This window comes from Lissotriton vulgaris, chromosome 3_1, assembly GCF_964263255.1.
Source record: "Lissotriton vulgaris chromosome 3_1, aLisVul1.2, whole genome shotgun sequence".
Classification (NCBI taxonomy): Eukaryota; Metazoa; Chordata; class Amphibia; order Caudata; family Salamandridae; genus Lissotriton; species Lissotriton vulgaris.
In genome coordinates, this window is record NC_141689.1 from 533683828 (window position 1) to 533707616 (window position 23789).

General features: G+C 45.1%; 1 protein-coding gene across 1 annotated transcript in view; it reads left to right on the forward strand.

Moving 5' to 3' along the window:
* The window catches only part of ANKRA2 (ankyrin repeat family A member 2), a 118026-nt gene that overhangs the window by 5399 nt on the left and 88838 nt on the right, over positions 1-23789 (forward strand). Inside the window, exon 2 of the mRNA XM_086960793.1 lies at positions 22702-22786. The gene's annotated coding sequence lies outside the window, so the exon portion shown is untranslated. The remainder of the gene's footprint in view (positions 1-22701; positions 22787-23789) is intronic.

Below are 23789 nucleotides of genomic sequence, written 5' to 3' on the forward strand. Positions count from 1 at the left end.
GCTATGCTTTGTTTTATGTTATGCTATGTTTTGTCCTGCTATGTTTTGTTGTGCTATGCTATGTTTTGTTGTGCTATGCTATGTTTGGTTACACAATGCTATGTTTGGTTACACAATGCTATGTTTGGTTACACAATGCTATGTTTGGTTACACAATGCTATGTTTGGTTACACAATGCTATGTTTGGTTACACTATGCTATGTTTGGTTACACTATGCTATGTTTGGTTACACTATGCTATGTTTGGTTACACTATGCTATGTTTGGTTACACTATGCTATGTTTGGTTACACTATGCTATGTTTGGTTACACTATGCTATGTTTGGTTACACTATGCTATGTTTGGTTACACTATGCTATGTTTGGTTACACTATGCTATGTTTGGTTACACTATGCTATATTTGGTTACACTACACTACACTATGTTTGGTTACACTATGCTATGTTTGGTTACACTATGCCATGTTTGGTTACACTATGCTATGTTTGGTTACACTATGCTATGTTTGGTTACACTATGCTATGTTTGGTTACACTATGCTATGTTTGGTTACACTATGCTATGTTTGGTTACACTATGCTTTGTTTTGTTTTACTATGCTTTGTTTTGTTTTACTATGCTTTGTTTTGTTTTACTATGCTTTGTTTTGTTTTACTATGCTTTGTTTTGTTTTACTATGCTTTGTTTTGTTTTACTATGCTTTTGTTTTGTTTTACTATGCTTTTGTTTTGTTTTACTATGCTTTGTTTTGTTTTACTATGCTTTGTTTTGTTTTACTATGCTTTGTTTTGGTATGTTATGTTTTGTTATGTTATGCTATATTTTGTTGTGTTTTGTTATGCTATGCTATGCTTTGTTGTGTTTTGCTATGCTATGTTTTTTATGCTATGTTTTGTTTTGCTATGCTATGCTTTGTTTTGTTATGCTATGCTATGCTGTGTTATCTTATGCTATGCTATGTTTTGTTATGCTATGATATGTTTTGCTATGCTTTGTTTTGTTGTTTTTCATTATGCTATGCTTTGTTTTGCTATGTTTTGTTGTGTTGTGTTGTGCTATGTTTGGTTTGGGGGGTGGGGGGTTTGGGGGGGTTGTGTGTGTGTGGGGGGGTTTGTGTGGGGGGGTTGTGTGTGGGGGTTTTTGTGTGTGTGGCGGTTGTTGTGTGTGGGGGGCTGTGTGTGTGTGGGGGTTGTGGTAGGGGGGGTTGTGTTTGTGGGGGGGGTTGTGTGTGGGGGGTTGTATGTGAGGTTGTAAGCTTTTAAATACTCCTCTTTCCCCCTCTCGATTGAGGCCTGGAAGCAAGGAGGAATGCACTCTTTAATTGCTCATCTAGAGTCACTCAATATTTATGGTGTAATCAACAAGCGACTCCAACAGGGAGGGCAGCACAGATATAATCAGGGCCATTACATTTTCTGGACAGTAGGCAGTTCATTGTAGGAAGTGAACTGTAGTGAAAACGTGATGTCTGTGACTGTGTATTTCAGGAATTTTGAAGCGGGACCACAAAATGTGATGGTGAAGTGTTGGTGGTACTACATGGATTGTACAGCAAGTGGAGGAGGGTGAAGGACTGGGTGGGTATGAGGGCTAAAGAAGTAGCGAAGCCTTCAAAACAGTTAGCAGAGGAGGACTAGTTTGAGTCCTGTGGTGTACCTGTGTTCAGCAGGGAGGCTGCAACGTGTGTGTACGTGTGTGTGTCTGTACATGTGTTTGTGTACGTGTGTGTGTGTGTGTGTGCGTGTGCGCGTGTGCGTTTTTATGTAATCATATGGGACGAGTTCAAGAATGGTAGAGGTCCAAGGGAACCAGAGTAATACAGGACTTTACAAAAAAGACAAGGTACTCAATGTAAGCTACAAGCCTGTGGGCAGAACGTGCACTGATTAGCATGAGTAAGAGTGGAGAGAGGATGATAGTAAGGGAAAGGGAATTATCACTACAGTTGAGGGGATTTCAAACGTCTGCTGGGTACGAGCACAGCGTTAACTCAAGTTAAGGTAAATTTTGACCAGGGATATAAAGTAAGCGTTTGCTCAATCTAAAGGGTGGAAATTAGGCTCACTTAAAAAAGCACATTTATCCCCAATGTTTGAAAGGCGAGACCTAAAAAGCGAGGTGTAGCGAGCAAGTACATTTGTTTAGGGAAAAAAATGAAATTGGTTTGGCAGGACAGAGGAGAGTCAGACATAAAACAAGTTCTCGGCATTGCGGGGGCGGGACGGGAGCGCATTCCTTTGAAGTCTGATGCCGAGGCACAGACAAATAGTGGTGCGCGATGTGCACGCGGGGGCAGGGGAGCGGCAGCCTTTGAAGTCTGATGCTGAGGCACAGACAAATGGTGGTGTGTGACGTGGCTGGCATTATGTGTGCACGCGCATAGATCACATGAACTGTATGCGATCCGCAGCCGTTTTGGTAGACTGTTCTTCTCCGCTTACTATAATGTCGCTGTAGCAATGCTCAAGCGCATTGGCTCAGGCGAGACCTAAAAAGGAGCCATTTTTGAAAAGGTATCCATAGTAACCATTATGGCTCGACACCATTCAGAAGATCCATTATAAAGTCTGGGTAGATCATATGCAAGCGTTTAGGGGTGGCTATAAGTATCTAAAAGGTTTAGTACTTACAAACCTTTGTTGGGTGCACATAGTGTAAGCATCAGCATCAGAATAAACAGTTGGGGGCTAAAAAGATTGTAATACTAAACCCAAGGTGTTTTAAGTACTTTATGGCCAGACATGACAGATTCATGGCCTATGCACATTACATCCAATTGTTCGTTAGTCGGCTTGTTGATTGAAACAAAAATTATTTAGTTGAACTAAAGGAGTCATCTGATGGAGATCTTCTAATTGCTTCAGAACCCACTGTTCCTGAGCCACTTTAATTTGGCTGAACAATTTCCAAACACTCAATGAGAAGGAACTTTAAGATAGCCATAAGTAAGAGTTGTCTCAGAATAGCAATGGGATAATGCATCAGCAAAAAAAATCTTGGTGCCAAGAACATAAGTGATTGCTGATTCAAACTAGGCAAAGAAAAATGGCCATCTAGATTGTTGGCCATTACTGCACTGAAGATTGTGGAAGCACTGCATGTTCCGAAGATTAGTTTCAATTTCAAATTGTTCTTTGGTGTCCATCAAAAGATGTCTTTATTCAGTTCAAGCTATCTTCCCATTGGAATCTGACAAAACATGTGATAAGTAAAAGACCGGATGTTGCAATCCATCCTGGTCTTGTAACAAAAGTGAGGGAGCAGCTCTTTCGGAGGTGTCTCTTTCTACGAAGAAGTTCTTAGAAGTGCCAGGATGGAATAAGATTGGGGCTTGAGTAGAAAAATCGGAATTGTAAGATCCAAGGTAACACGGCTATGAGAGCAAAACCATACCCCAGTATTCAAGACACCACATAATTCAGATCACCCAAAATCTATCTCAGAAGATTCTTCCACAGGTTAATCCTGCATGAAAAGGCACCCACCACAAAATAAATTTAGCAGAGTAATGAAAATAAATAATTGGGACCGCTCAATAACTGAGTTCTAGATCAGAGAAAAGGCAAAGGATTTTATTACAAAAATCTCAAAACCAAGTGGTACAGAATAAACACCATGAAGGCTTTTATATAGTTACACAGAGTAATCCAAATCAGAAATGAATCTAAATCCCAAATGAGCAGCAGCAAAATCAGTAAGGAATAGGGCAGCATCCCTAGTAGTAAAGGAAAAGTCCCCTAAAAATCTCTCACCCCAGAATCATATGATTCTTATATACAATTCTTGCTAAACAAAATATAGAAACTGCAAACTCATCATGGTATAATCTAAAGTATTCACTCTCATGGCAAATCTGAATTATAAACACCATTACCTTAACACATGAGCACTGTCTCATTTTAACAACATCCCAGGACTCCTTCCATGCTGTTGCTGTCTGTAGATCCTTGAACATACTATGAAACTTTTTACAATGAAGCTTCATACTAATGAATAGGCCTAGTCTACAAATTAGAACTACAGCAGAAGGACCTTGGAACTGCAACAGTGTAGGAACACAGAAAGTTAATTGAAAGTTTTAAATTCACAATTGAGGAAATAATCCATCACGTTTGTCTTCGCTCTTCAGGGCTTGTGAGGAAATGCGCAGGAGAACAACATGGGAAGAGAAGAGCAGGAGTGAATTGTAGGACTCTGGCTCTTTGTATAGTATATCAAAAAGAGGTATATTGTGCAAAGAGTGCAGGTATCCCTTATAAGTATACAGGGGCTTGCTCTAGCAATCCCAATATGCTCTCTTAGGGGATAGTGTGGTCGAGCTGCCCTAGGCTTTTCAGAGGGAAGTATTAGGCATCTGTTGCATACACACGGTCTATAAATGATGCACATGACTAAATAAGGAGATCCACAGAAACTTATAAAAATAACACTTGTCTTTATATAACTTTAGGCATCAATGTAAAGATGAGGGAATCCGAATGTAGGTTTAACAAGCATGTGCAATGCAATAGGTTTTGCTTTTTGTTTTTTTGTTTAACCCCTTCCATGCTCATGAAAAGCTCAGCTCGTCATGCAGTACAGTGCTCTTGTGCTCATGACGAGCTGAGCTCGTCATGACCACACCCGTTTTTATTAGGGCCCAGCACAGGAGAAGAATCTCTCAAGCAGTGATGTGGTTAAGAGTTAAAGCTATTGGCATTGTAATGGCTCATGTATTAGCAATGTCAAGGCAATATAAATTGAAGCCTTTAGCTATATCCACCATGATAGTCTGTGTCTGCTGCATTGTTGATGCGTGGCAACTCAATGCGCTCTGTAGTTCTGATCGCTACTCTGTGCATGTTGTGTTACTGGAAGCAGCATGTCTCAATTTTGAGAACCATGCAGTGCCTGATCAAGTTGGTGAATACTGTGCCACTTAATGGAGAGGTACCGAGCCAGTTGGTGGTCATACTAAGCCCCAGTGCAGGGTGAAAAGGCAGAGCTTCTGGAATTATACAATTCGGTGGCCACTGCAATGAGACAAACAGGGAAGCACAAATTGACGGAAAATCCCTTGAAGGCGACTTGTGCCACCCATTTGTGGGAGAAAAACCAGATAGTCTGTCAGGTCGTTCCCCCTACCTGCTCAACAGAAAATAGCTGTTTGGCGTAGACACGCCGGTCCCAAGCCTACACACTACTATAACATGAAGTATTGCAATGTGTCACAATGATACCATAGACAGTGATGATGTTGTGTCGTAAGGGTGAATATTACACAGTTCTGGTTTTACAGCCAAATGTACAATAAATACAAGAACTTTTATGCTGAGTTTATAGATTTCTCCACAGCATTCGACAAAGTTGATCGCCCCCTGCTGTGGAGGAAGCTATCTTCTCTCGAAATGCCCTCATTGCTCTTAGATTTAGTTAGGGATCTCCATACTGAAACTTGGTGCAGGGTATTATTGGGTGGCGAAACAGGGCTATCCCAGGCGATACCCACTGCAAATGGATTGAAACAGGGATGTCTATTAGCGCCATTATTATTTTCTCTTTACATCTCGGACTTACCTTCGTTTTTGTCTTCAAGTGATGGTAACGCCCCAGTACTAGGTGGCTCCCCAATTGTTTGTATGCTATATGCGGACGATATTCTGATACTGGATTTAACACCGAAAGGTTTGAATAATCGTCTACAAGCACTTCATATATATGCAGAACATCATCACCTGAAAATAAACGCTGCAAAAAGTAAAATCATGTGTATGGCAGGTAGGAGAAAGGCAAAATATGAGAACTTTAGGTGGACGCTGGGGGGAGATAGGCTGGAGGTGGTGAATTCCTACGTGTTCTTAGGGAAGGTAATATCTGCCAATTTGAGCGATAAGGATCATGTTGCTAACAATTCTCGAAAGGCTCTGGCCCAGGGTAAAAGTCTAAGTGCTTTATATTGCGCGACGGGGAAAAGACATTTCCCTTATTTGCTAGAGGTTTTTCGCGCAAAGATTTCAGCATCCCTGCTCTATGGTGTTGAATTATTTGATCTGGGGCAATGGAGTTTTCTGCATACCGTAGAGGGAAAGATCCTCCGACAACTAGCCTCAGTTAATACTACCTGCACAACAGCTGCTCTTAGATTAGAGTTTGGAATTCGTAGTAGTTGGGTGCAGGCTTTAGCAGGGATTGTCCGCTGGGTGTCGTGCATGGCTCGGGGGGAACCCGGCTCCATGCGGAGTTTCATGAAAAAAGAATTGTTGGGATCCTTAAAAGAACACTCTAGAATTGTGAGGAATTTTAGAAAGGCGGTTGAATACCTTCAACTAGATGAATTAACTCTGTTTACATTGTCCCCAGGCCAGTTGAAGGCTGTTTTAAAAAAACTGGCCACTTGGAAACTGAGTTTTAGCCTTGACAGGGAGGCAATTCTTGCAAAAAAGGGACCCTCACCATTTATTGACTCCTGCCTATATAAGAAAATGCAACCGTACGTGTCATGGAATATACCTCACGGAGTACGACGTTTCTGGTTCCTCTTAAGGCAGGACCTCCTTCCTCTAAACAATTTAACATCTAGATGGTATGGGTCCCCTGCAATTTGTCATCTTTGCAATATTTTCACCCAGGATGTTGTACATGTTCTCTTTATATGCCCAGCCTTGCGGACATCACGTAGAAAGTGGTTTAGACATATATGTTTAAAATTGGGTATCTTATCGGCGAGCTCTTTTTTAAATGCTTTGTGCAATCCGCCCAATGAAATGTTTTGTTTTAATATATTTAACTTTTTCAAATGTTTTCTAGATATCTATTAGAGGGCTTGGGAATCAAATGCCTAATAGTATTGCTTTTTTATTTTGCCATGTGAATTATATGTATGTACAAATATATGTTATATTTCTTTTATGTGGATCTCTTATGAGTTCCAAACAAGAACTTGTATGCCACCTGTAGCCACCTATGCAACCGCCCATAGATTATCCTTAACCAGCAGTTCATGGTACATTTGACCCCTCATCTAATTAGCTCACTGTGTGTCCCCCTTCCTGCCCACCTTCCCCCACATACTCCCTGCTATCCTAACAATTCGCAGAATGCTGGCACCCCACCCCATTCCTTACCCCTATCTTAGTCATTGATCCCAAGATGACTGTTCAGCTCCATACAGAACTTGGAAGAGAGATGCTAAAGTGTTTGCAGTTGTTCCTGTGCAATATCCACCGTTTTCCTGACAAAATCTCTCGCTACACTCTTCCGTTCGTGTTTATTCCTATCCCCGCAGTGGTGTCCCCACCTCCTTTGTTATGTGTTGTTTATGGTGCCAAGTGTATGCATGATGGTATTGTCATTACATCTATGATATTTGGCTAATAACCTGCTGTGTACGATGCTTTGATCTGATGCAAAAGTGTATTTTGTCTATATTGAATTTGTCAATAAAGGTTTTTGAAAATTAAAACAAAAAAAAACCCCAAAAAGTCTCTCGCTACACTCCTATGCGGAGGAAGGAAGGTGGGAGAATTTTTGGGCCGTCAAAAAGAAATATAACATTAGACAACCTGCACACCCATTGAACAGTTGCTGCAGCAGGGCCCCTCAGCCATTGTAGTAAAAAAGATTTACAATACGTAAACAAATGATTAGTCGGGAGCGTTAAGGTGAGGTTATATGCAACCAAAGACCTGGAAGAGAGACTGTCATTACAACAAAAAAACATGGTGGGATAATGATTTGGCCATCTTAACGTTGTGAAGCCTATGGTGAACTGCAACGTATATTCCAGGGAAGATTGCAGAGCTGAATCATTTCTATTTTTAGCGGCTCGTCTAACTCAGGTATGTTCACACAGGCGTGGAGGAGGGGTGCGTGATGCCCACGAGAAGCCTTGTGCACAGAAAGAGGTGCTGTGCATGAATAAATAAAAATACAAGACCGCGGAAAAGCTGACTCTGCTGAGCCGAGATAAGCTGAAGAAGCAGAAGCAGTGACCTCTGAGGGGTGGTGGGGGCGGCAAGGACTGTTGTGAGATGGGTGAGGTGGTGTTGGGGAAGTCACCGGTAGATAAAGTGACTCGAAAAGCAGAAAACATCCGCTGCCTGCATTTGCCTCCGAAAGCCAACAAACACAACATTTCAAACACAGGAGCTGAGGCAATTGGAAAAAATAGTGCACCAACTAACTTAAATGGCAAGAAGCAAAATAAAACCTGTAACAGGGCCAGTAGCCATGGGAGGGAACAACCAGCAAAAGGAGGAACAAATGGCCACGATTTACCATAGAAATGTTAGCAATTTAGGAAGTCACACGAACCAACCAATTCAAAACATGGGCATAGATACAGCATGTCTCAAAGAGAAAGCGCATGTGCTGCCTAGGCGAGACCTAAATCCCGCTTTATTCCCAACTCTGTTAAAGCGTGGGAGAACGACCTATAGTTCAAACATCTCTTCAGCATAACTCCCAACTGTCTCCTCCCAGAATCGTTACCACCCCACATTCCACTTATATCATACTTGCCTTCAACATTCCACTGCCTGCAAGCAGCAACACCACACATTCTTCCCCTTTTATATACAAATATTTGCACAAAACGTGTACATATAACAATGGAATTATGTACCTAAAATGTATGACCAAAACAGCTAGCACATTACCTTGCATTGCTTCCTATGAATAACTAAACATTAAAGTGCTTGCTTTCAAGCTTATGCAAATATTTTCATCACACCAGGGAGCATTCTGTGAGCATTATACGTAGCCTAATTTTGCTAAACTTTGAAAGCATGTGTACACATTTTTATACTGGAACCACTGTCAGTAGTGCAGTCGGAGCTTAAAACATTTACTTAGAGTGCTCACTCTAATAATAAAGGCTTTCAATTATTGAACCATGAATACATGTTTGAACATCATTAACATATGGGCAAAAATATGACCTTAACTGCATACAGTGCCATTCCCAGATCCATAATGTGGTACTGCAAACTGGTAGCCAAAGGTTTTGTGCGGCAAGGGGTTGGGCCTACTTATCCCAAGGACAAAATACACATGAAAACTTGTTGCACTTGACCCCAAACAATATGTCCTGGGCATCGGGCTATAAATAATCAACCAAGACAATGATGTATTTACCGTCCCCAACTCATTGCGCACAGGACCAACAAAATCCACTACCAACATCTCCCTAACCATTTAGGGGACACTCCATTGGACTTAACACTGCTCTCAACGTCTTCTAAGTCTTATCTGAACTCGCACATTGTAAACACTCCTCAGGAGTGTGGAATTTAATAAAAGATCTACTTGTCCATGGGGCAGGTTGCTTCATAAATCTACTTGTCCTGTAACAAAATCCGCTTGCCCCTTTTGTTCCATGTAATGAGGCGACAGATTATGGCAGCAATCTCGTTATAAAAGAGCTCTGATATCACCTCTCTGATTATGCCAGGACTCCTTAGTAGGGTTTGAATATGAGCCATTCCCTTATGTTGCCAGGTTTCCGCAGATCTAAATACCGGAGCTGAAGGTAGTGGTAAGCAATAGTTCCAGGGTTGTAATGTCCTTTTGAGTCTGTGCAAACCTACTAACTTGCATGTTTTAAGGGTTTTCACCAACTCTTTTCTAAACTTTTTCCCATACTGAGAAATGTTGGCACTTTACTCCTGACAATAGCAAATGTGAAACTTTTTCAGGGTTGGGCAAAAAGTGGAGGAAAAGTAAGCTTTCAAACACTCAGATTTCTGCATGAGCAAATTTACACATGCAGATTTGCTCATGCTAAAATCCAGTTCACAAATATTTTCTAGGAGTACTATTTCTTGGCCTACTTTTGTGAATTCACGAAAGTTGTATATCTGCTCTTAATGCAAAGACATATGCCATGGGTGCACTTTTGAGACTTTTTTAAATAATTGGGCCTCTAATTAGATCTGGTGTTAACCATGACCTTTTGTGTTTACTAAAATGTTGTCTCTCTCAGTCTATCAGGTGGCTTCACTGTGAGTGACTGCATTCTGCTCTTTCACCAGGAGCTTATCTGTACACAGAGCAGTTTTGTTCAGTGCCAGGAAATACTGTGGCAATGTGTGCTTTTTGAGACCTAAAACAATGTTTACTTTTGCCAATGTTTGTTATAATTATGAGGACCCGGCAGCTCTCACACCAATAAGGTTTTACATAAATCATGCCAAAACAAGTCGCACATTGACAAATCCAAAAGGGTGACCACCAATTTCTGACCTGCTGGCTTTGCATATGCTTGTTTATTTTTGTTTCTCATAATCATTTTGGAACTAGTTACACCGATTTTCCATTATGAATATCTTTGGGAATACTAGTAAGCATCAAACACAGTTTACCAAATAATGCTGCGCAGAAATGGTACCTAATATTTTACAGTAGTTTAGCTACTCGCATTTTTTGTGAACATTTTATTTTGAAAGTAAAGACTCGTCAATCTTGCTTTCGAGCTATTGCAAATGTTTGCATCTAATCAGAAAGCATTCTGGGTACATTATACATAGCCTCATAATGCTAAACATTGAAAAGGTGTGCACACATTTTTATATTGGAACCACTGTCAGTGGTGCAGTCCGAGCATTCAACATTTACTTAGAGCTCTCAGCCTAATAGTAAAGGCTTTGCGTTGATGAACTATAAATACAAGTGTGAACCCCATTAACACTTGGAGACAAATATTACCTTAACTGCAGACAATGCCTATTCCTTATCCATAATGTGCTACTGTAAACTGGCAGCCAAAGGGTTCGTGCTGTAGGGGGTTGGGCCGACTTGTCCCAAGGACAAAATACACATTAAAACCTCTTGCCCTTGACCCCCAACAATATGTCCTGGGTGTCGGGCTATAGGAATTCCACATCCCTGACTCCCTCACCATTTTCTCTATCTCTACATTCTTTCCAGGACACCAGTACACTGATCTTACTTTCCTCTTAGTTCTAACCACCCCAAAATGCCCTTTATGACATTATTTCCAAAATAATGTTTTAAGCTTCTTGGGGAGCCATTTTACCACACCTTGCAAGAAAATCTGAATCCACTAACAATTCATTTCTGACTTCCCAGAATGGGCTTAACTCCTCAGGACACCTCTTTTTGCCCACCACCACCCATCCTGAATGCACTACTTGGATGGGAGGAAGGTATCAAGACGATGTGGAATCCACCTACAGTTTTGGCAGTGCCCCCTAAACTGGATAAAAGAATACAAAGCACCAGACGATTCCTTGGCATGTTTAGTTGGTCATCCTAAGCCGGATACCGTCATCACGCAAGCGGCCCAGCGACACTCAAAGAATCCATCAACCCCCATCACAACACCATCAGATAGGGATGTGCATAAACTGGATAATATCGGAAAACCCTTTTCCACCATGGCAGCCTCGGCTGTCAGAGCAGCTAACTCCCTTGCAATATTGGGGCACTATGACAGGCACCAATATCATCATCATCAAAATCAGGTAAGTACATTTCGTATTATACATTTTTACAGGTTACCACTTCAGTTTCTGAAGTGGTAACGTTATCGTATGGATGAAATGCATATACTACATACAGGTACTTTACAGCAACTTATGGGACAGATCTTCTGGACTTCAGTATGGGGCAGGGTCCAAGGCAGCACCAACAGGTTACCTCAGTCAGCTCTGGAGCAGCCGGGTGCCCCCTCTAAGTCAATGGGGATCGATCTGGTTACAAAGAGGCTGCAAGTGGGGACTGGGAGTCAAGTCCGGCTCAACCAACCAGGGGGCTCCGGTCTCATGATGCTCGGGGACGTGGGGACATCGTTCGTCCTCTTCTCCTTGGGCGAGGGCGGCCAACTGCAGAGGTGTTTTGAGACATCTGTTTTTTGTCACTGAAGATACTCGCCTTAGAGTGGGCCTGCACAAAGAGTCTGCAGGCAGCGTCGGTGAATCCACTGTGGGCAAAGCCAAGTTGGGCTTTGTCTCTGGAGAGTTTTGACACCATGCTGGCACCGTTTGCCCACTTCAACTTGGGCTGAGGGCATGGGTGTAGTGGTGCTTTCCGGTGTCTGGTTTTAGCGGTCTGGAGTTTTCACAGTTCCCTAGGGGTCCTACAGGATGAAGGGGAGCAGCTCAGCTACTCCTTGAGATTTCCTGGTTCTTGGGTGAAGTGCTGGCAGTTCTCCCAGGCTTTTGGAGATGCAGCAGCTGCAAGGCGAGTCATCTTTGGAGCAATTGTCGAGGACACTAGGCAGGCCAGCAGGGTTGGCACCAAGTCAGTTGCTGCTCTTTTACTGTTCTTGCTTTTCTGGCTCTTCAAGGCTCTTCTCCTTTCAGGTCGACAGGATCTGATTTCCTAGTGCTAGGGGCTCCCCTAGATACTAGAATTAGGGGCATTAGGGGACTGTAGTGTAGTAGCCAATGGGCTACTTACGCCTTTATGACATCTTCCTGTGGGAAGTGGCCATAACCCTGTCACAGAGTTCCTAATTCTGCCATCACCAAGATGGCAGACTTTTACATTTTGCATCCTTATCAGGTAGCCCACCTTATGGGTGGAACTAGCCTGAGGGTAGACACTACTCTCTTACTACTAATCTTCTTGCCCTTCCAGGTGCCAAATGGGCCTTGTTCAGGGGGGGGGGTTAGTATCCCCTCACTTCTGAGCAGAGGGAGATTCACATACCAAAGGAAAGGCGGTGGGCTCTTTGAAGCTCCCTGCCTTGGAATGGTAATTTACAGGATATCCTATTGGAAGGGAGTGTAAACACCTCACCAGGGTAGGATTTGTTTCTGACCTCCTGACAGCGTATACTCTCACCCCTGTGGGTGAGAAACTCGTCTGTGGTGGCAGGCTGGTCAGAACCAGTGAGACAGAACACTAATAGTCTTTGGGTGCAGTGTTTGTTTATTAATACAAGGTGTTTGATACCAAACATCTTTAGTTTCGGTTAAGCCATCATGTAGCAGGGGAACTCTTTTTTGACCTGTGTCCAGCACATTTTCCATTATAGTGGAAAAAAGCAAACCTCTTTCTGTTGCTCAAAAAAACATTTGATCCCAATGAAGAGGAGAATTATTGTCCTATTTCGCGCCTTCCCTTCCCCAGCAAAATCCTACAGAATCACATGAATACTGCGGTATCAGGCTATCTTGACCAAACAAGATCTTGGATGGAGACCAATTTGGCTTTACGAAGCCTAACCGCACCGAGTCAGCTCTATTAGTAGCCACAGAGGAAATAGGAGACATCATGGATAATGGAGGCAAGGCTGTGGTGGTCCTATTGGACCTATCCCCAGCCTTTGACACCGTAAGACACTCAGTCCTGATGCAAAGAATTGCTGAGATAGAAATAAGTGGATCAGCCTATGACCTCATTTGTTCCTTCATGTCGGAAAAGAGAACAACTGGTCACATTAGGGACTTTGTCTCCAACACATTCTCCCCGCCGTGATTCGTTCCACGAGGGTCTTCGCTCAGTCCCACTTTATTTAATATCTGTTTGGCCCCTCTTGCGAACTCAGAAGATCCTTTGTGTTTCCCACTATCTCATATGTTGACTACACACAAATAGTTGTTTCTGTCAGGAGTGACATTGAGTAGGTAGCATTGAGGTTCAACAACTGCATGTGAGCAGTGGTCACCTGGATGAGAAACCACTGTCTCAAGTTGGCTCTGAAAAAAATGAGGTATTCTTCTTCAGTAGGGATACCTCCTTTTGGAATAATACTCTGTAGCTACAGAATCTAGGTCCTCTTTACCCCAGTTCCAAAATGAGTAATCTCAGGGTAATATTCAACTCCAAACTCACTTTTTCTGAACAAACAAATAACCTCATCTCTATCTGTTTTTACCAGCTAAAAATCCCCAAAAAGATTCTGACTTTTAGGAAACTTCTCAAAACAAGATTATTCCCACACTTATGTAGCTATGACATACTTTTTCTTTTACGGAACTCTCTTTTCATGCAGAATTTAAGCCCCAATATGCCCTCGGGCATACTCCTCCCTCTATGAAAAATAAATATCAAATATGTACTTAAGAGGGGTTCCCTGGTCACTTGTACTGTCAGTAATTGAACTGGCAAGCACTGGGGCACATCTGCTTAGGCAGTTATGCCCACACATGTAGCATAGTGCACCCTGCCGTAGGGCTGTAAGGCCTGCTGTAGGTGTGACTTACATATACTCCATTCAGTGTCTGCAGGCATGGCACACAGGGTTGTGTGCCATGTTGTGTTGTCACTTTTGTCTGCACCAAGACACGCAGCCTGCAATGGCAGTCTGCATGGGTTTGGAGAGAGTCCCTTAGGGTGGCACAATGCATGCTGTAGCCCTTAGGGACCCTCTTTAGTACCCCATGCCCTAGGTATGAGAGGTAACATTTACTAGGGACTTGCAGAGTGTGCTAAAGGTATTGCCAAACTGGCGTACAATTGCACCGTTTTGGGAAAGAGATCTGCCACTGGGGACCTGATTAGCAGAAATATGTCCAAATTGCATCGAATGCCAGGCAAAAAGTGGGGGTGACTATGTCAACAAGGGGCACTTTCCTACGTGAATGACAGAAACAATATCCATCTTATCCAAAATGGATGTTGCACATAATTGTGGCATAACTAAAATATGCGAATAAACACATTTCAATACAACCTAATAAACTAGTTGCAACTATAAATATATTAATTCAGCAATTACGCATTTGATCCAACATAATATTATCATTCATCCATATTTTTTGCACAAAATTATAAATCTTGAAAATGCTACACCACTTATATCTTTACTTTCACCCATGAAGGTTTGACTGCTGAAAACACGCTGAATATTAATGTGAAAGTACAGGTGAAAATGGTGAAATACATGGGGGTTTGAACTTAGATTATTCCCGGTATTTCCCCATTTCCTAGTGAAGGCTCTGGTTTTAACTTGTAGTGGATTAGATTTTCTGTACCTCCTGAGTAACCGGTGTAGGAGAGTAGGGTCTGCAATCCTATGATCACCCAGATTTTTTGCTTTTGTTTCACTGGTTTACGACTTTCTCTGGCTGTGGGCCTGCTAATCAGACCCACAGCCTGGCTGTTCTCTTTCTAAATTACGAGATGTACCCTAGGTGCATTTACCAATTGGTACTGGGCCACCTTGTCAGACCCCGTAACGCAGGGCATAGGGGTACCCAGGGCCGCCAGGGGCTGAAGCATGTATTATGCCAACCCTGGCTGGCCTCCTAAATTTGACACAACTGGCTGCACGACAGCTGGGGCGAAGCCGTGTAACCACCCTTCGCTTTAGGTATAGTAGCTCTATATCTAACCATACCATGGACACCCGAGTTCCTATCAGTCACTCCTATGGCAGGCCTTAACAATCCTGAAGGCAGAGTGCGTGGGCTCGTGTGAGCTAGGTTCAGGCCCGAGCCGAGCCCGGTTGCAGCTTGCGGAATCAAGACCCAATAGCTGTTCCATGATAACGCGTACCATATCGGTAACTCCGGTGTCGCGTTATCAAGGCATGTCGAGTAAGGTGTCATACGAATCGGGGTGCTGCCCTCTCACCAATTCTGGCGATGAGGTTAGCATCCCACCCTTCTAGAGGGACACGACATGTACGTGACTGTGAACCCCGGTTAAAGTTAACTGAAGCCTCAGCTCCACAAAATGGATGCTGCCACCACAGACACGAGTCTGACCTCCTGCTGCTGGGAGTCCTTCCAGCGAGGAGCACTTGGACAAAGGGTTTCCTGTCGAGGGCGGTGTTCGCACCGTCCCAGACAGGGTTTGTGTATTCTGGGTAGGTAGGGCTTTTGCGTGAAGGTGACTGCGGAGTGGCACCCCGGTGCTCACTACGCATCTGCCGGTTAGAACCAGTTCCAGGGGCGACAGCCCTGGCCTGGGGAAAGTCCGGCAGGGGAGAGGGGTGTAACTGCCCCCTTCCTGGTCCCACCCTTAGGGCAGGACCTAGTCATGTACCCACCCCTTTCTTTAGAATAAAGACCGGAGCGGGGACCCTTCCAAATTAGATCATCTTTGATTCAAGAACTACTTTCTACGAAAGGACATTCAAGACTCTTCTCAAGATTTCTCCCTTGTGACTAAGGAGTAGTCACCCCGCATCAGCGGGCACCAACTAAGAACTCTGCGGTTTGCTGTAAGTCCTTCCTCAAGGAATCCGACGGCCCAGCTCGACGAGAACCGGCTTCCCTGGCACCTCTGACCTCTACCCACATCATCAGCTCAGCTGTGATCCGTGGGTGCGACGAGACCTCGAGGGACCGGCCATCATCAGAACCTGCACGCTCTTAAAAACCAGCACGACCATCGAGGTAACTCTCTGGTGAGTGCTCTGGGGTCCGAGAAGCCCCGACCCTGAGCCGCTCCAGCACCGAAGTGCAGTCTCCCAGCATCTCCACGATCTGCGTGGGGCCCTTCTGCTCGCTGCTCAGCACGTTGTCTGGTCACTAGCCGCTGGCTTGTGTCCTTCCGTGACGACATCCGAGAATCAGTACTGCTGGTCTGGTTGCTCCAGACTGGCCCTTGCTTCCATCTTTGCGAGAAGCACCCCGGACCCTCCTGGTCCACTCAAGACGCCCTCTTAGGCCCACCACGTGGCCCTGAGAACTGCCAAGGCTTGTTGCCCCATCCTGGGCCCAGCGACGCCGACAGCATCATCCTTCGTGGGACAGCTCGCACCTCCGCCGTGGTCGCCGATAACGCCTCCTGGTCCGTGAGACTGCAGAGCCTAGCGTCGCCCACTCACCTGGTCGAGGTGACGGCCAACCGGTGCCTTCCTGGTACCCTCTGACTACTGGCTAGTAGTACGAACTTGGTCCCCTCTGCTTTCAGGTTTCTTCAATCTCCGATCCAGGCTTGGATCTCTACGAACTATTCAGCACTGGTCGCCGGCCAGCAACTCCTTTTCTTCCGGCTCCTGGCTCGTCAGCGAAGACCCCGACGCCTGTAAGACTTGTGCATCCGCAGCCCTCGTGGCTAGGTAACTCGGCATTTCGGTGCCTGCATAGCCTCCTTACTCTAGGGTCCAGAGTCCCTCGCTTCCGACTTGCCTTATCGGGTCCGCCCGAGACCTTAATCTTTCCGTGTCCACGGACACTTGTTCCTAATTGTGCACTTGAAGTATTTGCTAAAGAGATTTGGTTTGTGCTTAGTACCCTGTCCTCATAAAGAGTACAGGGCTGTTGTGATTCTTAATAAATATACTGTTTATTTTCATAACACTTGTGTGGTGTCCTTTCACTGGGTGTTCAAGGGGTACATGTGTGGTAAACAGCTGGCTTAACACGCCCTCTCGAGTCTTTAGCCTTAGACTGCTCGTATCCACGCTACTAGGATAGCTGGTCTATAGGTTGACTTACAACCAAACACCATAAGGGTCGTTGGAACGATACATAGCGGTCGCTAGAATAGCGAACGTTGCATATCGGGCCAACTTCTCACAACCGGTACCCCAGTATCTATAACTGGGCTCGGGGAAATTTAGTGCCCATTTAACCGGGCCCCTCCTAATGATGGCTCCGGGTGCTTGATCATTCCAGGAAAAAAAAGCACTTTCTCATATTTTTCAGAACATGATCAATGTCACAAGTTATTTCTGCATAATTCTTAATAAATTGGCAATAAAGGCTTGTGAATCTCAGGAAATATTTACTCTCTTAATGAAAGCCAATTCCAAAATTGCTGAAACCTTTTTTGGGTCTATGGAAAGACCAAAAACATTCAGACTTAATCCAAGATACCCCATCTCATTATTTTAGACTTGACACTTCTCTCATTAACGGAATAAATTGTGATGCTAAAATCTCGATAGCACTAGGCTTTGCCTGATGTTCTGTCAGAGTCTGAGAAAACACCAGGATGTCATTGTAGGAAATTGGGTTACAAGTTGGGTGGGTGCAACACTGCTCAAGCAACAACCACAATCCTTGTCGGGGTAAAACACAAGCAAAAACTATATGAACTTGTAATTAACCCTCTGATATTTTGGCACAAAAGCAGTTAGGATTAACTTAGAGGCAAAGTGTAAAGTATTTATGCAACACACAAACAGTAATAAAGGGAAAACACATCACAAGAAAAATCCAACACCAATTTAGGAACAATAGAGTAAAATGTAATACATTATTACAACAACGACCGCAACACCACCACCCTGCTGGACAACCTCGCAAACCTGGGACTCAAGCAGCTGGTCACCACCCCCACCCACTACGCCGGACACACACTCGACCCCGTCTTCTCATCCAGCAAGGACATCGCCTTCAGCCACGCCACCGGACTCCACTGGACGGACCACAGCTGCGTCCACTTCAGCTTTAGAAGGACCACGATCCACCACCACCAGAAACAGGTTGCACGCAGAAGCTGGAACAAGATCACAGCCGACCAACTCACGACCTCCCTGAGCTTGAACCCTCCCACCAGCACACCGAACCCTAGCCAGGCGGCCACCAACCTCACCAAGTGGATCAGAGACTGCGCAGACGACCTCGCCCCCCTGAGGACCCCGCCTAGCAGACCCGGCAGCAAGAAAGCCCCACGGTTCACCGACTACCTCAAGAACTCCAAGAAGAACTGCCGAGCCCTCGAGAGAACCTGGCGCAGAGACCCAACTCCGGACAACATGGCTGCCCTCAAGCTCGCCACCCGAAAGCACCACCAACTCATCCGCGCCACCAAGAAAACCGCATTCAAGGAACGACTGGAGAACAACGCGCACAACAACAAGGAACTCTTCAACATCGTCAAAGAGCTCTCCAACCCCAACGCCGGAAACAACGACATCACCCCTTCGCAAGACCTCTGCAACTCCCTCGCCTCCTACTTCCACAACAAGATCGCGGACATACACAACAGGTTCAGCACTCAACCGACGCACGCCACAACCGAACCACCACCCTCCGCGCCTGGACTCCGATCAACACCGAAGACACCATCCGCACGATGAACTCCATCCACTCCGGATCTCCGACCGACCCCTGCCCTCACCACGTCTTCAACAAGGCCGACGCTGTCATCGCACCCCACCTGCGGGACATCATCAACACCTCCTTCGACACCGCCACATTCCCAGAGAGCTGGAAGCACGCCGAACTCAGCGCCCTACTCAAGAAGCCATCAGCCGACCCCACCGACCTCAAGAACTACCGCCCCATCTCGCTGCTCCCGTTTCCTGCAAAAGTCATCGAGAAGACCTTCAACAAGCAGCTGGCCGCCTTCCTCGAGACAAACTGATACCTCGACCCCTCGCAGTCTGGCTTCCGGGCAAACCACAGCACCAAGACTGCCCTGATCGCAGCCACCGATGACATCCGAGCCCTGCTCGACAACAGAGAAACAGCGGCCCTCATCCTCCTAGACCTCTCCGCGGCCTTCGACACTGTCTGCCACCGTTCCCTAGTACAGCGCCTCAGCAACGTCGGAGTCCAGGAGAAGGCACTGGAGTGGATCATCTCCTTCCTCGCCGGAAGGACACAGAGAGTCCGCCTCCCTCCGTTCAGATCGGAAGCCAGATCGGAAGCCACCGAAGTCATCTGCGGCGTTCCTCAAGGCTCCTCGCTCAGTCCAACCCTCTTCAACGTCTACATGGGCCCCCTCGCAGACATCGCACGCCAGCACAACCTCAACATCATTTCCTACGCCGACGACACCCAGCTGATCCTCTCCCTCACCAACGACCCCGCCACCGCCACCGCCAGAGACAACCTACACGAAGGGATGAAAGAGGTAGCCGAATGGATGAAGAACAGCCGCCTGAAACTGAACTCGGACAAGACGGAAGTCCTCATCCTGGGATCCTCACCCTCCGCCTGGGACGATTCCTGGTGGCCCCCCGCCCTGGGCAGCGCACCCCAACCAACAGACCACGCACGCAACCTGGGCTTCATCCTGGACTCCTCCCTCTCCATGACCAGACAAGTCAACGCCGTCTCCTCGTCGTGCTTCAACATCCTGCGCATGCTAAGTAAGATCTTCTGGTGGATCCCCACCGAGACCAGGAAGACGGTCACTCAGGCCCTCGTCACCAGCCGTCTGGACTACGGCAACTCCCTCTACGCCGGAACTACCGCCAAGCTCCAGAAGAGACTCCAGCGGATCCAGAACGCCTCAGCACGTCTCATCCTGGACATCCCCCATCGCAGCCACATCTCCGGACACCTGAGAGACCTGCACTGGCTCCCGGTCAACAAGAGAATAACCTTCCGACTCCTCACCCACGCACACAAAGCCCTACACAACCAAGGCCCGGGATACCTCAACAGCCGCCTCAACTTCTACGCTCCCAAACGCCAGCTTCGATCGACCGGCCATGCCCTCGCCGCCGTCCCCCGCATCCGAAGAGCCACCACAGGAGGACGGTCCTTCTCCTACCTCGCCGCCAAGACATGGAACTCCCTCCCGACCCACCTCCGCCTGACCCAGGACCACCTCGCCTTCAGGAAGCAACTCAAGACCTGGCTGTTCGAGCAGTAGCGGACCCCCCTTCCCTAGCGCCTTAAGACCCTTCGGGTGAGTAGTGCGCTATACAAATGCTGTGATTGATTGATTGATTGATTATTTGAGACTTAATAGACAAAAATCCAATCATTTAAAATGAAGATATGTAATTTTAAAGGTTCAGTTAAAAGTAGCGGCAAAAGGCACAAAGTGCCAACTGAGGCTATCTGGTGTTGCTGGACCTGCTCAAAGTCACGAGTTCAGACCAACTGCGATGGAGCGCAGGCAGGCACAGGACCAACAGTGGTCCTTTGAGGATTATACCATATGTCCTTTGTGCGCAGTCCACGTGTGTCGCTTTGTGTCAGTTCTTGTGGATCTGCGAGGCTCTGTGGGGCTTTGCGTCACTCTGCGGTGGTTCAGCTGAGCTGTATTGCAAGGCTTTGCGTCACCCTGCTTCGATTCCGATGAAACTTGCAGCTGTGCAGCGAGGCTGTGCGTCAGGTGTGGTGGAACCTTTAATTAGACCAGGTGGAGCTCTCCTTAATGCCGGCCAAGGGCCCAGGATCTGAGGAGGCATAACTTGGGGATCAGGAACTTGTTTCAGCAGAGGCCAGCTAGGCTGGGGCAGATCCAGTTGCACTCTCAGTGCAGCTGATCAGCTGAGCATTTGCAGGGAGGCCTCTAGAGCTTGTTATGTCCCTTTAGCTCACACAGGAGGTCCGACTGCGGACCCTTAGAGTCACTGGGCCTGGGATGTCTGTAGTGTCCACAGGTCCAGGCGTGTACGCAAGAGTTTGGTCTGCGGGTCCACGATTTATTCTTGGTGCCCCTTTTAGAGTGGAAGAAGCTTCTGTCCTCCTCCCTACAGAGATTTCGGGAATTTCCTGCCTCCCGGCCCTGGCCCCAAGTTGACTGGGACACAAAAGACTAATGTGAAACCCTTTGTGAGTTTGCTGAGGCAGAGTCTTTGTGATGTGAAAGTGTGGTAAGTGACCGCTACACCCTCTCTAAATGTCAAAGATAATCATTCCTGGCAACACCTATTCTTGCTTTGTCTAATTGTCTGGGATTTATACAAAAACTGCCAGCTACACCTAGTCATGTGACACAGGATACAGGCTGCAGGCTCCAAATGGTTGGGACAAGAAACTGCCAACTTTCTAAAAGTAGCATTTATAGAATTGTATCTTAAAATCTGACTTTACCATTAAATGGGGTTTTAAATTACAATTCTTTAGACACCAGACTAGACATTTCTACTTGCTCCCAATTGACCAATTGAAAGTTATCACTTATTAAGTGTAATAAGATAATCCAATGTTATCCTAGGGAAGAGGTAGGCCTTGTAGTAGTAAAAAACTAATTTAAGGGGTTTTCACTAGCCGTACATGTAAAACTTGAAAGTGTATGCCCAACCTTTTTAATACATTACACCCTGCCCTCTTGGCTGTGTAATGCCTACCTTAGGGGTGACTTATATGCATTAAAACAAAATATTTAGGCCTGGCAAATGGGTATTATGGCACACACAACTTGCAATGGCAGTCCTGAGACCAATTTAAAAGGCTACTTAAGTGGGTGGCACAATGCTTGCTACAGGCCCACTAGTAGAATTCCATTTACTGTCCATGAGTAAGTGTAGTATCATTTTACTAGGGCCGTGCAAGTAAATTAAAGGTGCTAATTGGGTGTAATCCAATTTTACCTTGTTTAAGGGAGAGAGCACCAACACTTCAGCTCTGGTTAGCAGTGGGAAAGAGTGCAAAGTCCTAAAAGCCAACAAAGGTTCAGAAAACAGGAGGGTGACGGCAAAAAGTTTAGGGGATGACCCTCTGAGAGCGCCAAGTCCAACAGTCACTCAGGTAGACCAATAGCGACTCATTCAAAATATCAGAAAATATAGTATCCATAAAATGCTAAAAATAGCAGGGGCATTGCCCAACCCAGATGCCATTCATAGCGCCCAAATAAGGAGTGACAAGGTTTTCCCGAGTTATTTCCCTTTTTAATATGTAGAAGATAAGCACCTCACAATTTATTCTTAGTTAAGATTTGTGCATCTTCAGAAGACTCCAATGTATTCTTTATGAAACGCATAGGATATCCAGCCCCAATCACAATTTCATTTAAATCTTTATAATCCATTTAAAGATGCCAGCACTAATCTTTCTTAGATATCACAGACAAAGTTGCACCAGCTAGTGAAGAATATTGTATAAGTAACCCATTTTGTAAATTCTCCTGCAACTGCGCATTCAGTATCTCCTTCATTTTTTCAGATAAAGAATAAAGATGTGCGAGGCAACAACAGAGCCGGGTTCATTTGGAATGGTGCTATCCTTTTCCCTGTGAGAGGGAAGTGAGGTAAGGGAATTGAGGTGACCCTTGTTTAGCAAGATTTGGAGTAAAAGAGTGATACTGAAGTAACACTGAAAAATGATTCGCCACAATCAAATTTTAAGTGGACTCTCTTGGTGACCAATAACTCCCTGAAGCTTCACAGTGATTATAAGAAAAACTGTGGTGACAAATATAATATTCTGGTAGACTAGTTAAGGTATAGATCATGCCTCTTAACTAAGGAATACAAAAAATATTGCGTAATTGAAAGAGTCACTAATGTCAAAAGATAGCGCTCCAGTATGATCCCCAAAAGCGATTTGTAATGGTAATGAGACTTTACAAAACTAGTATAAAATCAATGATGAACCATCAACTTTTCGAATAATTTCAGGAGACTTCTTTAATCTTTTTGGGATGGCACTCTTTTTGTCCTAATCCTGATCAATAAATATTCCACAGGTCCCACTATACAGTAATGCAGAAGCATTAATAGCATTCCCCTTTTCTATTCTCAAAATAATTGGTAAGCGGAACAGAAGATTATCAGTGCGATGCATAGGTGATCCAGTATAAGAAAGACAACGTGCTATTGTTTTCCTCGCTACCTTAGGAAAAGAATTGCCCTCTGCATAGATTTTTTCAAGGTCATTTTGCACAATTATGAATGAGATGTCCAGGTCAGAACTATATAAACTTAAGCCAGCCATTCACCAGTGTTCTTTTAACTCTCAAAGGACCCCTTATAGATTCTACTTACATATTTTTGTCTTGAGGCAAATGATCCGCCATAAGACAGCCATATCGGGTAACTTTCAGAAATTAGAATAAAGTTCTTAGTATTTCTTAGTTTTTGCCTACTTTATAATCTGTGTTCACTTAATTATGCATTCGGAAAAAGAAGCAAGACGGTTAAAACAAACCAACTCATCCTTTCATCCCTCATTGAATTAGTCATTTGAGGTCTCACTACCCAAGTAGTTACAGCTTGCAGTTGATTAAAATGAGTGGCATAGGTCAAAACATC